Raw genomic sequence first — 17,986 nt, forward strand, 5'->3', positions numbered from 1 at the left:
CTGCAGCGAGGGGGAGAGATCCTGCTCCCAGCTGCTCCTGGCACATGTGCCAGAGCAGGACTCTGCTGCAGATCCATCAAAACTAATCCGCAGGGTTACAGTTATTGTTTGCACCAGGAGCGGTTCCTGACAGGAACTAGGAAATCACAGAATCACAGAATTGCTTAGATTGGAAAAGGCCTTCGAGATCCTTGAGTCCAATCAGTAGTTTCACACTGACAAGTCCTTGATTAGACCAAATCCCCCAGCACATCTCATCACTATGAATTGCTATGGTTGGAAAGGACCACCAGGATCATGCAGTCCAGTTCGTCCCAGCATCCTTGATAACTAGACCAGTGCCTCAAGCACCACACCCACTCTCCTTTTAAACACCTCCAGGGATGGTGACTCCACCACCTCCCTGGGCAGCCTGTCCCAGGGCCTGACCATCTGCTCAGTAAAGAACTTCCTCCCAACATTCAACCTAAACCTCCCCTGACACAACTTGAGGGCAATGTTGGGTGTTGTACAACTGGTGAGACATGGCAGCACACCACTGGCAGGCAGTGTGCCTTATTATAAGAGATACATTCATACAAGTCATATATTGACACTTTCCCCAAATAAATGTTCCTATTTTTCTCCTAAAAACCAGAGAAGCCTGAAGATCCAAACCATTATGTGATTCTATGATCCCTTCCTGCACAAAGAATCATAGAATCAACCAGGTTGGAAAAGATCTCCAAGCTCATCCACTCCCATCTATCCCCCAGCCCTATCCAATCAACTAGGCCATGGCACTAAGTGCCTCATTCAGTCTTTTCTTGAACACCTCCAGGGATGGTGACTCCACCACCCCCCTGGGCAGCCCATTCCAATGGCAAATCACTCTCTCTGTGAAGAGCTTCCTCCTAACATCCAGCCTATCCAGATGTGCTTCTCCGCTCGCATGGGAGCCACCTCCCTCCTATCCAATGCCCTGAGGAGGCTAAAAGCAAAATGCCATGAAGGAAAAGGACCCAAGAGATTTAAATCACCATCAGTATTTTCAGACATGAAAGCAGCTACAGGGAGACACTGATGCCTGTGCACAACAACCCCTACAGAAGCACAGCAGGGACTGGAGTCCTTCACGGCTGAGTGGCTCTGAGTAAATAAAAATCCCTCCAAAAGTCTCAGACAGCACTGACTACTTTCTTTCCCTTTTCTATGAATCCCAGGCTTGGGTAGTTCCCTCTTCCCATCAATATCCCTTGAGAAGCAATTTGATTTCACTGAAGTTGTCACATTTCTAAAAGAAGAGGTTTCATTTTCACACCTCACTCAATATTTTTTATCAAATCTTCCTTCCTTCCAAAAAAAACATTTTCAAACTCCCCTCATGACTGATGGATTTGTTTCTCTTTTATTGTCATAGCTTCCTTAATGACATAAAGGTCCCACATTTGAAGAGCTTGCTAAAAAGAGTTCCTATTTATTGCAGTGGTGTCTGAGAGGATGCTGCTAAGACAATATTGCTTTGTATCTTAAAAATCTACATGTGGACCAAGAGGCATGAACTTGCTATGGGAAACTACAGAAGGGGCTGATTTGGAAGGGACCTCCAAAGGTCATCTAGTCCAATGTCCCCTGCAGTCAGCAGGGACATCCTCCACTAGATCAGGCTGCCCAGAGCCCTGTGGAGCCTCATTGAGCTGGAGTATCTCCAGCTATGGGGCCCCAACCACTTCCCTGGGCAACTTGTTCCAGGGTTCTAACACCTTCCTCGTAAAGAACCTGCTCCTAACATCCAATCTAAATACGCTCTGCTCTACTTTGAAGCCATTGCCTCTCATCCTGTATGTGCAGGACTTTGTAAACAGTCTCCCTCCATCCTTCCTGTAGGTACTGGAAGGCTGCAATTAGGTCTCTCTGGAGCTTCATCTTTCCCATTCTGAATACCCCCAGTTCCCTCAGCCTGTCCTGGAGCAGAGGTGCTCCAACTCCCTGATGATTTTTATGGCCCTTCTGTGGACCCATCCCATCAGGTCCATGTCCTTCCTATACTGAAGGCTCCAGAGCTGGATGTAGTACTTCCAATGAGGTCTCACTGGAGCAGAATCACCTCTCTGGATCTGCTGGCAACGCATCTTTTGATGCAGCCCAGGATGTGATTTGCCCTCTGGGCAGCAAGCACACAATCTGTTCATGTTCAGCTTTTTGCCCATCAGCACCCTCAAGTCCTTCTCCACAAGGCTGCTTTCTAACACCACAACCAGCCAATGTATTGCAGCTTTGGTACTCAAAAATACACTTCTCTGCTTATTTGTTGTGTTACTAGGAAGAGGCACAAAAAGGTTAAAACAAGTCCCTTCACTACTGAAGAGCAAACCACAGCAGAAATCTTGGCTAAAACTCACATCACAACCATGCAAAGGGCTCCAGGGCTGAGGAACTGTTGTAATGCAAAGAAAAGTTATTAACAACAAACTCCTGACTGGAGCAGGGTACAAAGCTGCTCATCAAGGAAATGTGGATCCTAAGAACCTTTTCTGGTCCCCTGGAGCCTGCTCTCCACTGTGTATTATTAAGGTTCCTCTCTGCAAGGCTCCACTTTAATCCCAGGCACAGGCAGATCTGGGTATCTTTAAAGACAGAGGCAGGTTTTATCTGAGTCAGAGATGGTTGTTACCAGTTTTATTTATTCAGAGGAAATCAGCAGCTCTGATTCCTCTATGAGAAAAAAGAAAGCAAAAGCAACATGTTCTCAACCCAAGAACAAGAAGGTCACCAGGTACCTATCAATGCAGTGATCCTTTTTCCTCACAAACCAAGAAGTCAAGCAAAGGATGACAATGTTTGGGCAAGCAGGTTTTGATGGCTGATGATGTTGTACCCAAAAATGTGACAGGCATCAAGTAGCCTTGTCCCAGCTGTCCTCGGCCTCTCCACACAGTCTCAGCTACATGTGATTTGTGTCAGGCTCCTCTAATGGGAGCTCACCTCCCTCCAAAGTTGACCTTCCAGTTTGGTCACTGAGATGCTTTTCATGGGGTTTGCCAGGGCATCCCCAGGTATCATAGAATCAACCAGGCTGGAAGAGACCTCCAAGATCATCCAGTCCAACCTAGCACCCAGCCCTATCCAGTCAACTAGACCATGGCACTAAGTGCCTTATCCAGTCTTCCCTTGAAGACCTCCAGGGACGGTGCCTCCACCACCTCCCCGGGCAGCCCATTCCAATGGCAATCACTCTCTCTGTGAAGAACTTCCTCCTAACATCCAGCCTAGACCTACCCCGGCACAACTTGAGACTGTCTCAATTTCACCTAAAGCAGTTGTGGATGCCCCATTCCTGGAAGTGTTTAAGGACAGGTTGGATAAGGCCTCAAGCAACCTGGTCTAGTGGAAGGTGGCCCTGCCCCATGGCTATGGGGTGAAACTAGATCTTTAAGGTCCTTTCCAAATCAAACCATTCTATGATAAGCAGCAATTATTGCCTCTATAGCCTCTTTGCCAAAGCAGCTTCCCAGGGTGATATAAACCTTTGGGTCTTAGAGTGGTTTTAATGTTTGCAGAGCCATCATGACTCTCCAGGCATGGAAATTTTACTCCTGCAATCTGAGAGCTTTAGAGAGCTCTGTCCCTCTCTGTCTTTATACAGGTTGAGTCAGAGACTGGGGTCAGAATTATTTGGAGAGAAGCACTAAGATGGGCTCTCTGTTAGGGCTCCAGGCTGAAAATCCTGGAAGCTGCCAACCATGTATTCTTCCTGCTGAGACTTCCCAAATTCCAAAGCAGGACACTACAGCTGAACCTGGTCCCCAGATAGCAATGGTGGGAGCTCTCCACACCTTTGGAGTATGTGAAAAACTCAATTCTTCCCTTGACATGTATAGGACCTACCTTTGATCATGAGGGTGCTATATGAGCCTCTCCATCAAGTGCTGCCTCCCCACAGCATCTTGAGCAAGCTTCTAATACATTTGCCATGGTTGCCTGCTGGTAGCTGCAGGTGGATCTGATGAGCTGAGAAGGACCAGCAGCCCCATATAAAAGAAAGCCAGGGCTGTGTTAGATCTTCAATTGCTTTCAGAAGTGGTAGAGATGGAAACAGCTGCTGCAGAACTGAGCTGTTTCCCATCAGGTGGACAAAGCTAAGGGTCTCTTTTGAGTTTGCAGGAGTTTGTTTCATCTGCGAGTTTGTCTCTTTTCAGGGGAGGAAGAATAGCTCTTAATAGGATTTCAGAACCAGTTTATCTCTCAAGGACAAAATCCCACAATAAGACAACATCATGGAGAGATTATCCTGTGTTCTCTGAAGGACAGATCACAAGATTATCCCCAGTCGAGGCTTGTTTATGTTGAGCTAATGACAGATAATTGGTAACCCCCTTTGCATAGCTGAGTGACCCAGCCAGTGCTCAGAAAGTAGCAGAGCAGCAGCACTTCCAAAGGGAAGGAATCCAAGGTTCCATGTGAGGACTCAATCTAAAAGAAAAACTTCTGGAAAGGACCAGGGCAAGGCCATGAATTTATGAAGTAGTCGTTCAGCTGACTCTAATTTTTAAAGCATTATTATCCTTTTAGCAGGCTGTCAGGTAGATGGAAGCCAGAGCTGGTGTGATAAGAGCAGCTAAAGAGTGATTTGCAGCAATTCCTGCCTTCCACACACTTTTTTTTTTCCCTTTCCTTTCCTTTCCTTTCCTTTCCTTTCCTTTCCTTTCCTTTCCTTTCCTTTCCTTTCCTTTCCTTTCCTTTCCTTTCCTTTCCTTTCCTTTCCTTTCCTTTCCTTTCCTTTCCTTTCCTTTCCTTTCCTTTCCTTTCCTTTCCTTTCCTTTCCTTTCCATTCCTTTCCTTTCTTTTCTTTTCCTTTCCTTTCCTTTCCCAAGCAGTGAGCCAAGATGCTTGTAAGCAGCTTACCATAGCCCAAACTGCTGTGAAAATGGACTTGTGAGGAACGAAGAGAGAGAATAAAGGCTGGGTGTTAGGAGGAAGTTCTTCACAGAGAGAGTGATTTGCCATTGGAATGGGCTGCCCAGGGAGGTGCTGGAGTCACTGTCCCTGGAGGTGTTCAAGAAAAGACTGGATGAGGCACTTAGTGCCATGGTCTGGTTGATTGGCTAGGGCTGGGTGCTAGGTTGGACTGGATGAGCTTGGAGGAGTCTTCCAACCTGGTTGATTCTATGATTCTAAGTTCTGAGATCCAGCAGCTTCTGAAAGCCCAAAGACAGAAGGCAGATGATGGAAACATTTGCTCCCAAATGGGGCAAACCAAAGAGCCTTTTCTGCAGGTTCAGGTGTGTGCCCTTGCAGCAAATCCTTGCCTGGCTCACAGCAGGAGCATGTGCATTTCTCCTGCACTGTGGATGTGCAAAAGCAGCTCACTCAGATGCTGCATCTCTCTAATGTTCTAGGAGCTCAGATGCCACCTTCCAAGTAATGCAATCAAAACAATCCAGCTAAAAGCATTTCATCTGGCCTAGACTGACACGAATTGTTTCTAATAAAACTAAAGCTCTGTGGGACAACTAATGGGTGCTTATTAGTACAGGCAATGGACTATTCAATCAACCATATAGGGAAGCTAATGGGGATTGATGGCCAAAATACAAGACGAGGACTTCCCTCTTTAAATAAATAGCTGATGGGCTGGTGATCAGATTAATCTTGGGTTTCCATGGGGAAAGTTTATACCTAGCTAATAAAGAGAAAAACAAAATGTGTGCAAAATAGCATCAGCAGGGCCCTGGAGGTTTTAATGCCATTGCCTTTGGCAGCAGGTGGGCTTCCAGAGGCACCCATCTTGCCAACGACTTCTGGTTTGGGAGAGGGTTAGCAGTTGCTCTCACCCAGATAATGCAAGAACACAGCTGCAAGACCTCTCTTAGTTCTTTTAAGTCTCGGGCCATTCTTTCCATCTTCTCTTGCAAAGGTCCTGGGAGTCACTACCACAACCTCTGCATGAGAATCAGGAGCAGCAGACTCTGGAGAGGTGCTGGCACAGAGCCTTCTGTAAGGGTAGCCTGGGGAGGGCAAGCTGTAAGCTTGCTTCATGCCAGGAGTCAAAGCCTGATGTGAGCGGTACGGGAGTGGGGTGCTTTTAATTTGCTTTAAGTAGTTTGCACCAGACCTCACAGCTTTGTCAATTCCCTTCAACTCAGACACCTCACACCTAACCTGGGAAGTCCCTGAACACCACGGAGGCTGCAGAGCACACCAGGAACACCCTGCAAGACTCTCCACTGCTTATTCTTCTCCAAGCATCACCCTCAGCTTCTTCTCAAGCAAGGGTTCAGGTCCGGATGAACCATACTCAATATGGCCTTTTGGTTTTTAATCATCTCACAGACAATCCTGCCTTTTCCTGCTTCAACTCACAGTATCACAGTATCACCAAGGTTGGAAGAGACCTCACAGATCATCAAGTCCAACCCTTTACCACAGAGCTCAAGGCTAGACCATGGCACCAAGTGCCACCTCCAATCCTGCCTTGAACAGCTCCAGGGACGGCGACTCCACCACCTCCCCGGGCAGCCCATTCCAGTGTCCAATGACTCTCTCAGTGAAGAACTTTCTCCTCACCTCCAGCCTAAATCTCCCCTGGCGTAGCTTGAGGCTGTGTCCTCTCGTTCTGGTGCTGGCCAACTCCTCCCTAGAGTAAAGCCCCTCCACAATTTTTCAAAACCCCATGGTGTTTCTGCCTTTCTCCTCGACCTGATGGAAGAATGGAGTGATTTGCAGAGCTGAAGCAAAAGTACTTGCACCTCCGGGGCTTCCAAGTCACTCTTTTCCTGCAGCAAACCATTCCTTGATCTCCACCCTCCCATTTCCTCCCCTTTGAAAGGCCTCTGACCGGATCACAGATGGCAATTCCTGTGTGACAGATCCTAATGTCATTATTGACAACAGACCAGATGTCCAGGGAGGCATATTGCTCCTTTTAATCCAAAATTCATCAAGAGCCTCACCTTTGTAGTTTAGAGTGAGTGTAAAGGTATCTTCATGGGAAGGGGGGAGGGTCACACATTTTTTTTCCCTCCTCTTGCCTCATTTTTCCTTTTCCTTTGAGGAGGGGGCAGCTTTGCACAGCATGGCTGGGAGCGACAAAATCTGACACCAAAGGGGTCCTGCTCTGAACAGCAGCATCATTAAAATGCTACCAAAATCTCTTTTGAACTTTGCAAGGGCATGGGAAGGGATATGCTCTATGTGGGGGGGGATGTATGAACCTCCAGCCATTAACAGCATGCTGTCCCTGCTCATTGCTGCATCTTAGGTACCCAATTCTTACTCCAGAGAAAGAAATCATTCCTATTTTGGGTCACAGAGCAATCCTGACACCTAATGTAGGTTTGCCTCCTAGAACTCAGCAACACCTGACCACTCCCATCCGGATGTAAATCAGATCTAACCCTCACTCACACTGATCGTGCCAATGAAAAACTGCTCAGAGAGGCTCAGTCTACCATCCCCAGCATGGTTTTTCCTTCTGTAAATCACTCAAATGCAGTTGTTGGTGTGGAGGTGCAGACTACTGGCCTGGCTGGTTTTGTGTTTGCCTGACAGTAAAGTCTGGTGTGTCTTCCCTGTAGAAGGAAGTGCCTGCTACAGGGCATGGCAGCTGGATAAAAGGGAAACTCCATGGGATCAACCACAAGCAAGAGATGCGGTGTGGACCGCAGCTAGTCAGCAGCAGGTAAAACACCATCAGTGACTTGTTCCCACTCATATTTTAAGGCAAGAGCTCTGAGGCTCGTTATCCTTCTTGGAGACAGGGGTGAAAAAAATTCCAGTAGCCTTTGTGGTAGTGAAGACAAAGCTTTGCTTGGTGGGAGATGTCCTATATGGCATAATGTATGCTGGGAGCAATCCCGTTGTTTTATGGGCCCAGTTAGTGGGAAGTGCAAAACAGGCTTGGGGCTGAAGCTGCATTATTCATGGGGGAGCTTAAATATTTCAGTGTAAGGCTGGGGTGGGGAACCACATAACAATAGCTTATTCTTCTCTTTCTTCCCCCAAAATCATTGTATGTGTTTAAGAAGGCGAGAGGGGAATATTTGTCTCCTTTACATGCAATGCCATGGGCTGACACATCCCTCTGAAGGAGAGAGAACCACCCCATTGACTCCTGGGTCCCAAGGAAATATCAGTCCTGGCTTTAGAAGAGGAACAGCTCAGCACCTGGCATTTATTTTTGGAGGTGATTAATTGGTTCTGCTGTGCTTGAAGAGGACAAATCAGCAGGTGGGTTACAGACAAGGAAAGTTTCTTGCAGTTTTCCCCCTCTGAAGCAGCAGATTTATTTCCATGCCACTCTCTGATAACTCTCCTGTGTGTGACTTATTTGATCAGAAGCAATGGCCAGCTCACAGCAGGGCAGCCTTATAACCCAGAGCTGCCATACCGGGGGTAACGAGCAACAAAGGGAGGAGGCAGGAGGGCAGGCAGAGCCGCCTGCCCCAGCCTCTGCCTGCCTGCCCCAGCTCGATCTCCCTGTGTAGATGCACTGCTGCCATCAGCTGGCAAATGGAAACCAGCACAAGGCACAATCTGGTACGAGGAGAGCTAAAGCGAGCGCAAGGCACTTGCCCTTTGCTGTTCTCACTTGGAAGAGAGCTGCTTTGGCAGAGAAAACGAGCAAAGGAGCAGGTGGGATGCTCAGCTGCGTGGGGAGGCTGGACGTCTCCAAGCTAATCGTTATCCTCTCCAACGGCCATCCTTCTCCATGCAGCTGAGAATCGTAGAAGCTAGTGGGCATTGGGAGGGTACGGACAGGTCTCTCTGGGTCCCAGATGGAGCATTTCAGAGCTCAGCAGAAGTGTGGTTGCTCAGGTAGCTTCCCACATGGTGTTCATGAAATGGTGAAGTTGTATCAGAGCTACACACTCCATTTGATACAGCCAGAGAATCACAGCCGGGGTTGGGTTGGAAGGGACCTTTGTAGCTCATCTTGTCCAATCCCCCCACAGTCATCAGGGACATCTGCAACTACAGCAGGCTGCTCAGAGCCTCAGACAACCTGATCTGGAACAGTTCCAGGGATGAGACTTCTACCAACCTGGGCCAGCATCTCACCACCCTCAGCATCCAAGAATTTCCTCATTCTCTCTAGTCTGAATCTCCCTCTTCTAGTTTAAAACCATTGCCCCTTGTCCTGTCACAAGAGGCCCTGCTAACAAATCTGTCCCCACCTCTCCTATAGGTGCCATTAAATATTGAAAGGTCACAAGAAGTTCTCTCTGGAGCTTTTGCTCCTCCAGAATGAACCCCAACTCTCTCAGCCTGTCCTCCTGGCAGGAGGGCTCCAGCCCTTGGACCATTTTTGTGGCCTTCACCTGAGAAGCAAGAAGGTTCATCTTGAATCATCAGCTCGTGGATCTTTCCTTTAGATTACTTTTTTCCACACCCCTGGCTTTCTGATTCCCAGTTCCCCTCCTCTGCCTCCTCCTTCTGTGACCCCAGGACCCGCTGCCCTCAGGAACTGGCAGAACTGAGCTGCCACTTGCAGTGCCTCACAGCATGTGAAATTGTGTCTATGCAGCCATTCCCTCACCTCCTGGCAGGCGGATCGCTGCCCATCTCACAGCCCACTGCCTGACAACAACTCCAGAGCAAAAGGCTTGTGGCCTTCCTGCAGTACACATCTGTCATGTGCTGGTTTGAATCACCACAAACTGTATGACAGAGGGTGACAGGAGTGTAAAGGGAAGTAAAAACTGACTGCAAAATTGCCAGAGGCTCAATGCTTCCTGAGCTAGAGCCCAGTCACTGGAAGGCAGTGCTGTGCAACCAGCTCCACCTCCACGTCCCACTCTGTGCCCAAGGGAGGCTCTGGGCACACTCAGGTGCAGAGGGGAGGACTGAGGGCTTGAGCCCAGCCACCTGTTGTGCTACCCCACTGCCAGCAAAAGGGCCCATCAATAACTGAGACCACTAGGTCCAAGTAGAGGCAGTACAGATTACTCTTCTGGGCTCAAAACATGATTTTCAAGGTGTGCAGGCCCCTAGCAGACAGCCTGGCTCTACAGCTCTAGGCTGGCATTGAGAGAATTGTGTGGAGTGTGATTTGCCCCCACTTCAGATGACCAGTTGTTTCAGAGAACATGGCCTTGCCCAGAGCCACTGGAGATTCCACACCTTGCTCACTTCTCTTTCCCTTCCTGCAAAGCACCCCTCAAAGATAAATCTTGGCAGCTACCTCTGCTCAGGCCACACCTTGAGTACTGCATGCAGCTCTGGGCTCCTCAATTCAAGAGAGATGTTGCAATACTGGAACGTGCCCAGAGAAGGGCAACAAAGCTGGTGGGGGACCTGGAACACAGCCCTGTGAGGAGAGGCTGAGGGAGCTGGAGGTGTGCAGCCTGGGGAAGAGGCGGCTCAGGGAAGAGCTCATTGCTGTCTGTAATTACCTGAAGGGAGGCTGTAGCCAGGTGGGGTTGGTCTCTTTTCCCAGGCAACCAGCAACAGAACAAGAGGACACATTCTCAACTTGCGCCTGGGGTGGTATAGGATTGATATTAGGAGGAATTTCTTGGCAGAGAGAGTGATTGGCATTGGAATGGGCTGCCCAGGGAGGTGCTGGAGTCACAGCCCCTGGAGGTGTTCAAGAAAAGACTTGATGAGGCACTGGATGGTCTTAGTTGCTCCAGAAAAAGCTTTGTTTGGATATTAGGAATAATTTCTTCCCTGTAAAGGTTGTCAAGCCCTGTAAGAGGCCACCCAGGGCAGTGGTGGAGTCCCCATCCCTGGACAGATTTAAAAGCTATGCAGAGGTCCCTTCTAAGTCCTCGCATCCTGTGACTCAGTAGGACATGGGCACCTGGTTGTCTCTGCAGATCTGTGCCCTCCCTGTGCTCACCATGCAGGTGCGGTTCAGATTGTGCTGCTGCTGCTACTGCCTCCAGGTCTTGCAGAAGCTGACCCAGGGGCTCACTTCTGACCCACCTTGGACTGTAGCCTGTGACCTGGGGGTGAACTTCTCTATATCCTATATCCAGTCTCCCACTGAGTTTATTTTCTAGTGGGGCAGATCAAAGGCTGCTGTAAGGAGCAAATCTATCAAAGGCTCAGCACCTTAAGATAGATCCAGCTCACTTTTATGTTTAAACAGGCACACTGCTTCCCATTGTTCAGTAATTGCTTTGAAGCAGATAACTACCCCATTTCCTATTAATGGAGAGAATCACAGATCTTAAAGTGTGCTGCTGTCTGCACACTGCATGTATCACATTAGGGGAAAAACCAATCTGTGGAGCATGTCTGGTTTTCACTTCAAGTTGGAAGAGACCTCCAAGATCATCCAGTCCAACCTAGCACCCAGCCCTATCCAGTCAAGTAGACCATGGCACCAAGTGCCTCATCCAGTCTTTTCTTGAAGACTACCAGGGACAGTGCCTCCACCACCTCCCTGGGCAGCCCATTCCAATGGGAAATCACACTCTCTGTGAACAACTTCCTCCTAACATCCAGCCTATACTTCCCCTGGCACAACTTGAGACTGTGTCCCCTTGTTCTATTGCTGGTTGCCTGGGAGAAGAGGCCACCCCCCACCTGGCTACAATGTCCCTTCAGGTAGTTGTAGACAGCAATGAGGTCACTCCTGAGCCTCCTCTTCTCCAGGCTAAACAGCCCCAGCTCCCTCAGCCTCTCCTCATAGGGTTTGTGTTACAGAATCAGTAGGAGATCCCCTCTGCTTCCCAGCCAGGCCACCAGCCCTGCTCTTCCCACTGCTTCTCCAGAGGTGCTGCACAACCCCAGTGCTGGCCTCGCATATCACAGCCTGCGACAGCTCAAACAGGGAGAACCTGTACACCCGAAACAACAAAAGCATCTCCTTCTCTTTCAACACCGTCCTAAGCCCAGCTTACCTCACCTCACATGCTGGTTTCTAGTCAAAATTGCACTTGCTTTAATTGAGTTGTTCCTGAATTCCACTGAAAAAAAAGGAAAAGGGCTTCTCTGGCTGTCTGACCATAGGCATGAACCATCAGAAAGCCCTGGAGGATTGTCATTTAAGTAGGAATTAACTGACAGCCCTTTGTGTCCTCTAATGTGTATGGAAGAAGTGAAAGTTTCTTTCATTTCTCCTATACAGTGACCCACACAAAACTGAACATGGCTCAGGTGATCGGTGGACATGCCACCCTGCAACTCCTGGTATCTTCCTTACTGCACAAAGAGCAAAACGTAAGGAAACATGGGCCAAAAGGTAAGCCTTGGCCTTGTGGTTAAAGCTGCAGACTGGGATTCAGGAAATTCAGGGTGAGATTCTGGCCCTCTTCCCCAGAAAGTGGGGGAAACAACTACAACCTTGAGGATCTAGACATGCTGGAACGTGTCCAGAGAAGGGCCATGCGGATGATCAGAGGGCTGGAGCACTTCTCCTGTAAAGAAAGGCTAAGAGAGCTGAGGCTGTTCAGCCTGGAGACAGCTCCGAGAAGACCTTACTGTGGCCCTACAGTATCTGAAGGGTGCCTCCAGGAAAGCTGGTGAGGGACTTTTTAGGGTGTCAGGCAGTGATAGGACTGGGGGGAATGGAGCAAAACTAGAAGTGGGTAAATTCAGATTGGATGTTATGAGTAGTTCTTCACCATGAGAGTGGTGAGACACTGGAACAGGCTGCCCAGGGAGGTGGTGGAAGCCTCATCCCTGGAGGTCTTTAAGGCCAGGCTGGATGAGGCTCTGAGCAACGTGATCTAGTGTGAGGTGTCCCTGCCCATGGCAGGGGGGTTGGAAATAGATGATCCTTGTGGTCCATTCCAGCCCTGACTATTCTATGATTCTGTGATTCTATGACTCATCTAAACTTTGTTACAGATGATGAGTGGCTTTGGGTAAATTGCTTAACCAACCTCACTTGCCGCTCCCCATCCTAGCTGGGATACTCATGTCTGTTTTGCTGGGATGTTGCATGGATTATCTAGTACTTGGAAAGCTCTTAATCAAACATCTTCCTGCTTTTCAATGAGAACTCCAGAGCAGAGCACATTTTGTTTTGATTTTCTGGCATGAACTCTCTGAGACAAGTGACAGAGAAATATTCACCATCTTCATATGACTATTTCCAAAACAGTTCTTACTTTTATCTGAGCAACTGGAAAAACCTTAAAGGCAAAAGACTATTTCACCCAGCTGACTTAAGGTTGCTTTATATCCACATTTCTGCTTTCAATAAATATTTCAGCACCAAAACATCCCCTGCAGCATACACAAGCAAAGGACAAAAAGGCGTTAAGTGCCTAATGGTGCGGTGGGGGGAGGCAGGGGAAGAGACAAATAGTTTACTTCTATTATCTTTCCCATATGTTCTATTCCAACTGGATACACACAAACAGCATGTAATCTTCAAGCTCAGCTTTAGACTCTTTGAAGTGACCTGCCCATACTACTGATTTATTTCTGACTAACCTTTCTCTTTGAACCCTGGGTCAAGGTTAATTCTATAATAAAACATACCTCATACAGCTGGCGTTTCCAGCGGTGCTAGCGAGTAACGAACCCCTCAGCCATAAGCATTTGTTTCACTGACTGCAGTATTGTATTTCTATTTTCCCTTCCATGTATTAATTTCCTTCACAGGCTCTAGTTAAGGAGGAGGGGAGGGGGAGAAAAAAAGAAATCTCTTTTCCGGTGCCTGAGATCAATTTTAACTACAGTGGTATTAAATGAAGACATTTAAGCCACATTTCTCAGCTGAAACACATCTGCCAACACCAGAAACTATTTTTATTGCGGTTTATGTTAAATAATCAGATCTTCAGTTTCATAAGGAGCCACACAGCTACGTTATTCAAACTCCTCCACTGGCAACCACCCTGCCAGAACCCTCTTAAGAAGCCATCTCTGCACTGAATCACAGCAAAGCACCAAGGCTGGCTGTTCTATCCAGGAAAACAAAACTGGGAAAGGGAGATATATTTGAACAGAGAGAGTGATTTGCCATTGGAATGGGCTGCCCAGGGAGGTGGAGTCACCATCCCTGGAGGTGTTCAAGAAAAGACTGGATGAGGCACTTAGTGCCATGGTCTGGTTGGTTGGATAGGGCTGGGTGACAGGTTGGCCTGGATGATCTTGGAGGTCTCTTCCAACCTGGTTGATTCTATGAATCTAAGGGCACTTATCCAAAGAAAATAAGAGAGCTTCTTGCAAGTGTCCCATGCTAGTCTCACTTGCCTGAAGGTATTGGAGGGTAGGACTCAAGCAAGGATGGAAAGTGCATGAGCCACCTCAGCAGTGTGGTGTGATGCAGTTGTCAGGAGATGCTGAGGTGCACACCACAGTGTTCAAAAGGTTGCTTTTAAGAGCACTGGAAAGATGCTTTTGAATCTCAACTTTCAGTCCACAACACATACTTGCAGCACTTAATTGCAAAGCAGCAACACAAAAGCTAAACCATCAGCTGCTCTGTGCTGCTTCTGACCCCAGAGCCTTGCCAAAGCTGAGCTGCTGGGAGAAGGATGAGATCTGAGACTGAGGCCTCCATGAGGCTCAAGCTGGAAGAACCTACATGCTATAACTAACACCAGGGGGTAGCTGGGCTTCCCCTCCAGTTGAATAACCACAGAATCATAGAATTGTTTTGGGTGGAACAAACCTTTACGATCACTGAGTCCAACCATTAGCCCCACACTTACCAAGTCCACTGCTAAGCCACCTTTCAGCACCATATCTACACAGCTTTTAAATCTCTGCAGAGATGAAAATACAACTACTATCCTGGGCAGCCTGTGCCAGGTCTTGACAACTCTTTTGAGGAAGAATTTTTCCCTGATATCCAACCTCAGCCCCTCCTGGTGCAACTTGAATCTGTTGCCTCTCATCCTGTCACTTCCTACTTGTGAGCACAGATGGACACCCACCTTGCTCCAGCCTCCTCTTTGATGACTTTATCCTGGCTGATCCTCACATGCTTTGCAGGCCTGAGTCTACAGCAAGTAGATGCCCAGCATCACCAGCACACAAAACCAGGACCAAAAGTTTTCAGCACTTCACCTCTGGCTTAGGGGCCCCTTTGTAAACAGGATTTTAGCCTAGCGTTAGATGAGTTTGAGCAGACAGCACTCATGGACGACATCAATACAGCAAACTTGTTATCTCATCAATACCTGTCATTGCCTAACTCAGCTGAGCTGAGCCATAACGGAAGCACCATCCATTTGAAATCCCAAAGGCAGGCATTCGCTTTGGATCAATGCTTTCAGAACCTCCATTAACTGCTACGATGCCAGAGATGTGTTAGATCTATTTGGGGTTCATTTATTCATGCCACAAGAAGTCACCACAAGGCCTTTACTTGTTTGAGAGACTCTATTATGATAAGAGTGGTGGCATGGTGACACCAGAACTGATGTGGTTCCAAGGAAATCCTTTTCCTTTCATCTCTCCATTTCTCCACCCTCTCCTTTTCTTCTAGCTTCCTCTCAGGGACTACTGCTTGTCTCCACTCCTTAATCATGTGCCAAAAGCTCCCCGCAGCAGAGCTCCAGACAACAGCGCTCTAAGCGTCCTGCCCACTGCCTCAAAACCACAGCCCCAGGCAGTGAGATGAAAGCTGCTGCCTGTCACCTAAAGTCCTGAGTGGGAGAACACCACATTTTCTGCTGCATGAAGTGTCTCCTGTCCATCCCAGGGACATGAGGAGCAGTACTCTTCCTTTCTTCTCTAACATATTAAGTGGCATTTTACCATATTAAGTAGTATTTTAAACAAGGGCACTGGAATTACACTAACTCAGGAGCTGAAAGTTCTGCCCAGAGGCATTGAAAGAGACATCTCTGCTATTTTCTAATAGCATTCTTTAACAGGCACCAAAAATTATTACATCTAATGACTTATTAGTGGGTGAAATCAGCCAATTAGACAGTCAACAACTGATTTTCAAAGGGATGGCACAGAACAATTTCATATAATGCAAGATAATAAACAAGTCCTGAGCTGAATCACTGAATGATGTTGCTAACAGCCTGTCAGAGATATCAGATATTTACAGCAGAATAAGACACCACATCAGATAAAGTAAAATACATCCTCTCAAGGATATAGAAATATGGAGTCTCTTTCTGGCTGCATTTCAAGTCTAGGTAATTTCAATAACGCTTGAGCAAAAGCTTTGTGTGGTGGCAGACCTGTTCTTAAGCTGCTCATCTATGCTGCTGGTGTGTGAGAGACCCTCTGGGCCAAGCACAGGGTGGCTGCTCCCAGCTCTAAGAAAGCCAAAAGTGCAAAATACAGCGGGGAATTGGAGATGTGCTGGTTGTGACATTCAGACAAACCTCTATCTGTGTGAGAAGTTCTGCAAAGAGCAGACAAAATCCAGATTTCAAGGTTTCATCCAAAACCTGCACAGTAATAACCCACTACTAATATACCAAGAAGGAAAAAAATGGCTTGGATCCCACAGGCTGGATAATGTTTTAAAGATAAAAACATATGCAGAAATCTGGTAAATTGAGGAATCTAAACTAAAAATACCTTTAAAATTATCCTGTCTACTTAAATACATCAGACCCAAGCAAGTACTTGTGCTGTCCCAGAACTGATGGCTTCATATTGCAGGCTTGTTCACACAGCTCTTCCTGAAAGATGCACTTGTGATAAAATGGTACAGCACAAGTAAACAAACCTGCAACTCATGGCCACCACTGTGAAATCATTTTCACTTTTCATGTCCCTGTGCACAGCCTGTGGTCTATCTGGTTCTATCCAGAACTATGAAACCTCCTTGTGCTCCCAATGGCTTAATCACCAAGCCATTCAGCTGGGTGATTAAGAAGACGAACTCTGCACCTGGGAATAAAGTTCAGGCTTTGTTTGCTACGGGGCCAGTCTGACAGCACCTCAGACAGTATTTAACACAGCTGTGCTCCTGTTCACTGCAAGGAAGGCTGCACACTGTAGCTTCAGAACATTCTGGAGATCTAGTTGTGAGGGGTGAGCCCAGGAACACGTATCCATGACTGACCTTAAGGTTTTTCCAATGCTCTACACCTGCAGTGCCTGTATCAGTTACACCATGTGCAATACCCCTCCTAAATGGAAAAGCTGAGAAAGGTGTTTGAAGACATCTAATGCTGGCTGTGCATTTCCAAAACTTGCACTCAGGAGACCAACAGTGTTTGGCTTGAGACCTCCACCCAGCCGGTGGTGACTTCTCACACATCTTGGAACTGGAGCGATGCTTCACAACACTGACACTGTGCCACTATTTCAGAGATGGAAGACTGAGCCCCAGTCTCTGGCAACTCAGTGAATGCAACCCTGTGAAGCCACTGGTACACATTAGATCCCTCTGCCTTAACCGTGCAACACCAGCCTGTGGGAGATGACTCAAACAAACCTGGATTCACTCTCCGAGGTCACAAACGACTGCTAAGCCACAGGGGAACCGCTAAGGAGCAACAGCATCTACATACCTTTCACTTGTTGTCACGCAAGTCTGTTAACGTTAGAGCCGCACAACCCCAAATGTTACAGCAAGCGCAGCCTCCCTGGATGACCTCTCTGGCTAATTGCACGAAGGCAATAGCTGACCCGGGAGCCTGCGTGCGCCATGCCCCAGCGGCCAAGGCCGAGGCGCAGGCTGCCCGACAGGGCCGCGGCGCAGCTCGCACCACAGCCTGCGCCACGATCCGGCCCGCGGGCGGGCAGCCGCTGCCCCCCGCCCCGGGATCACGACTTGCCGGCGTGGCTGGCTCTCCACTCATGTGCCCCCGCCCCATGGAACATGGACACCTCCAGCTGCCTGACGGAGGGGAGGCACCATTTTCCCCTTACACCTGTCTTCAGGTCTCTCTGCCCGAGAGAAGGCACCGTCTCCCCACAACATAGCCCTTAGTGCCATTCGCCCCCCTGTACCCTCGGCAGTCTCTACCTGAAGAGAAGGAGCCATTTACCCCCTGTACTCCATGCTGGTCTGTACCCGAGGGGAAGGCTCCGCTCCCCGGGGCCTCCTCCTGGCCATGGCCGGGGAGCTGCCGCAGCCGCGGCCCCGCAGGCGCAGCGCGGGCAGGAGCGGCGCGGGGCG

At 48.3% G+C, this 17,986-nt stretch overlaps 1 long non-coding RNA gene across 5 annotated transcripts in view; it reads right to left on the minus strand.

Annotated features, from left to right (window-relative positions):
• Positions 1–17,986, minus strand: part of LOC135183114 (uncharacterized) — a 46,618-nt gene extending 28,632 nt beyond the window's left edge. For 3 of the 5 annotated variants that reach the window (XR_010305410.1, XR_010305412.1, XR_010305408.1), the window contains exon 1: positions 17,834–17,985. This is a non-coding gene — a long non-coding RNA (uncharacterized LOC135183114). Of the gene's footprint in view, positions 1–17,833 lie in introns of all 5 variants that reach the window. The other 2 variants (XR_010305411.1, XR_010305409.1) reach the window with 2 other exon arrangements.

This window comes from Pogoniulus pusillus, chromosome 17 (assembly GCF_015220805.1).
Source record: "Pogoniulus pusillus isolate bPogPus1 chromosome 17, bPogPus1.pri, whole genome shotgun sequence".
NCBI lineage: Eukaryota > Metazoa > Chordata > Aves > Piciformes > Lybiidae > Pogoniulus > Pogoniulus pusillus.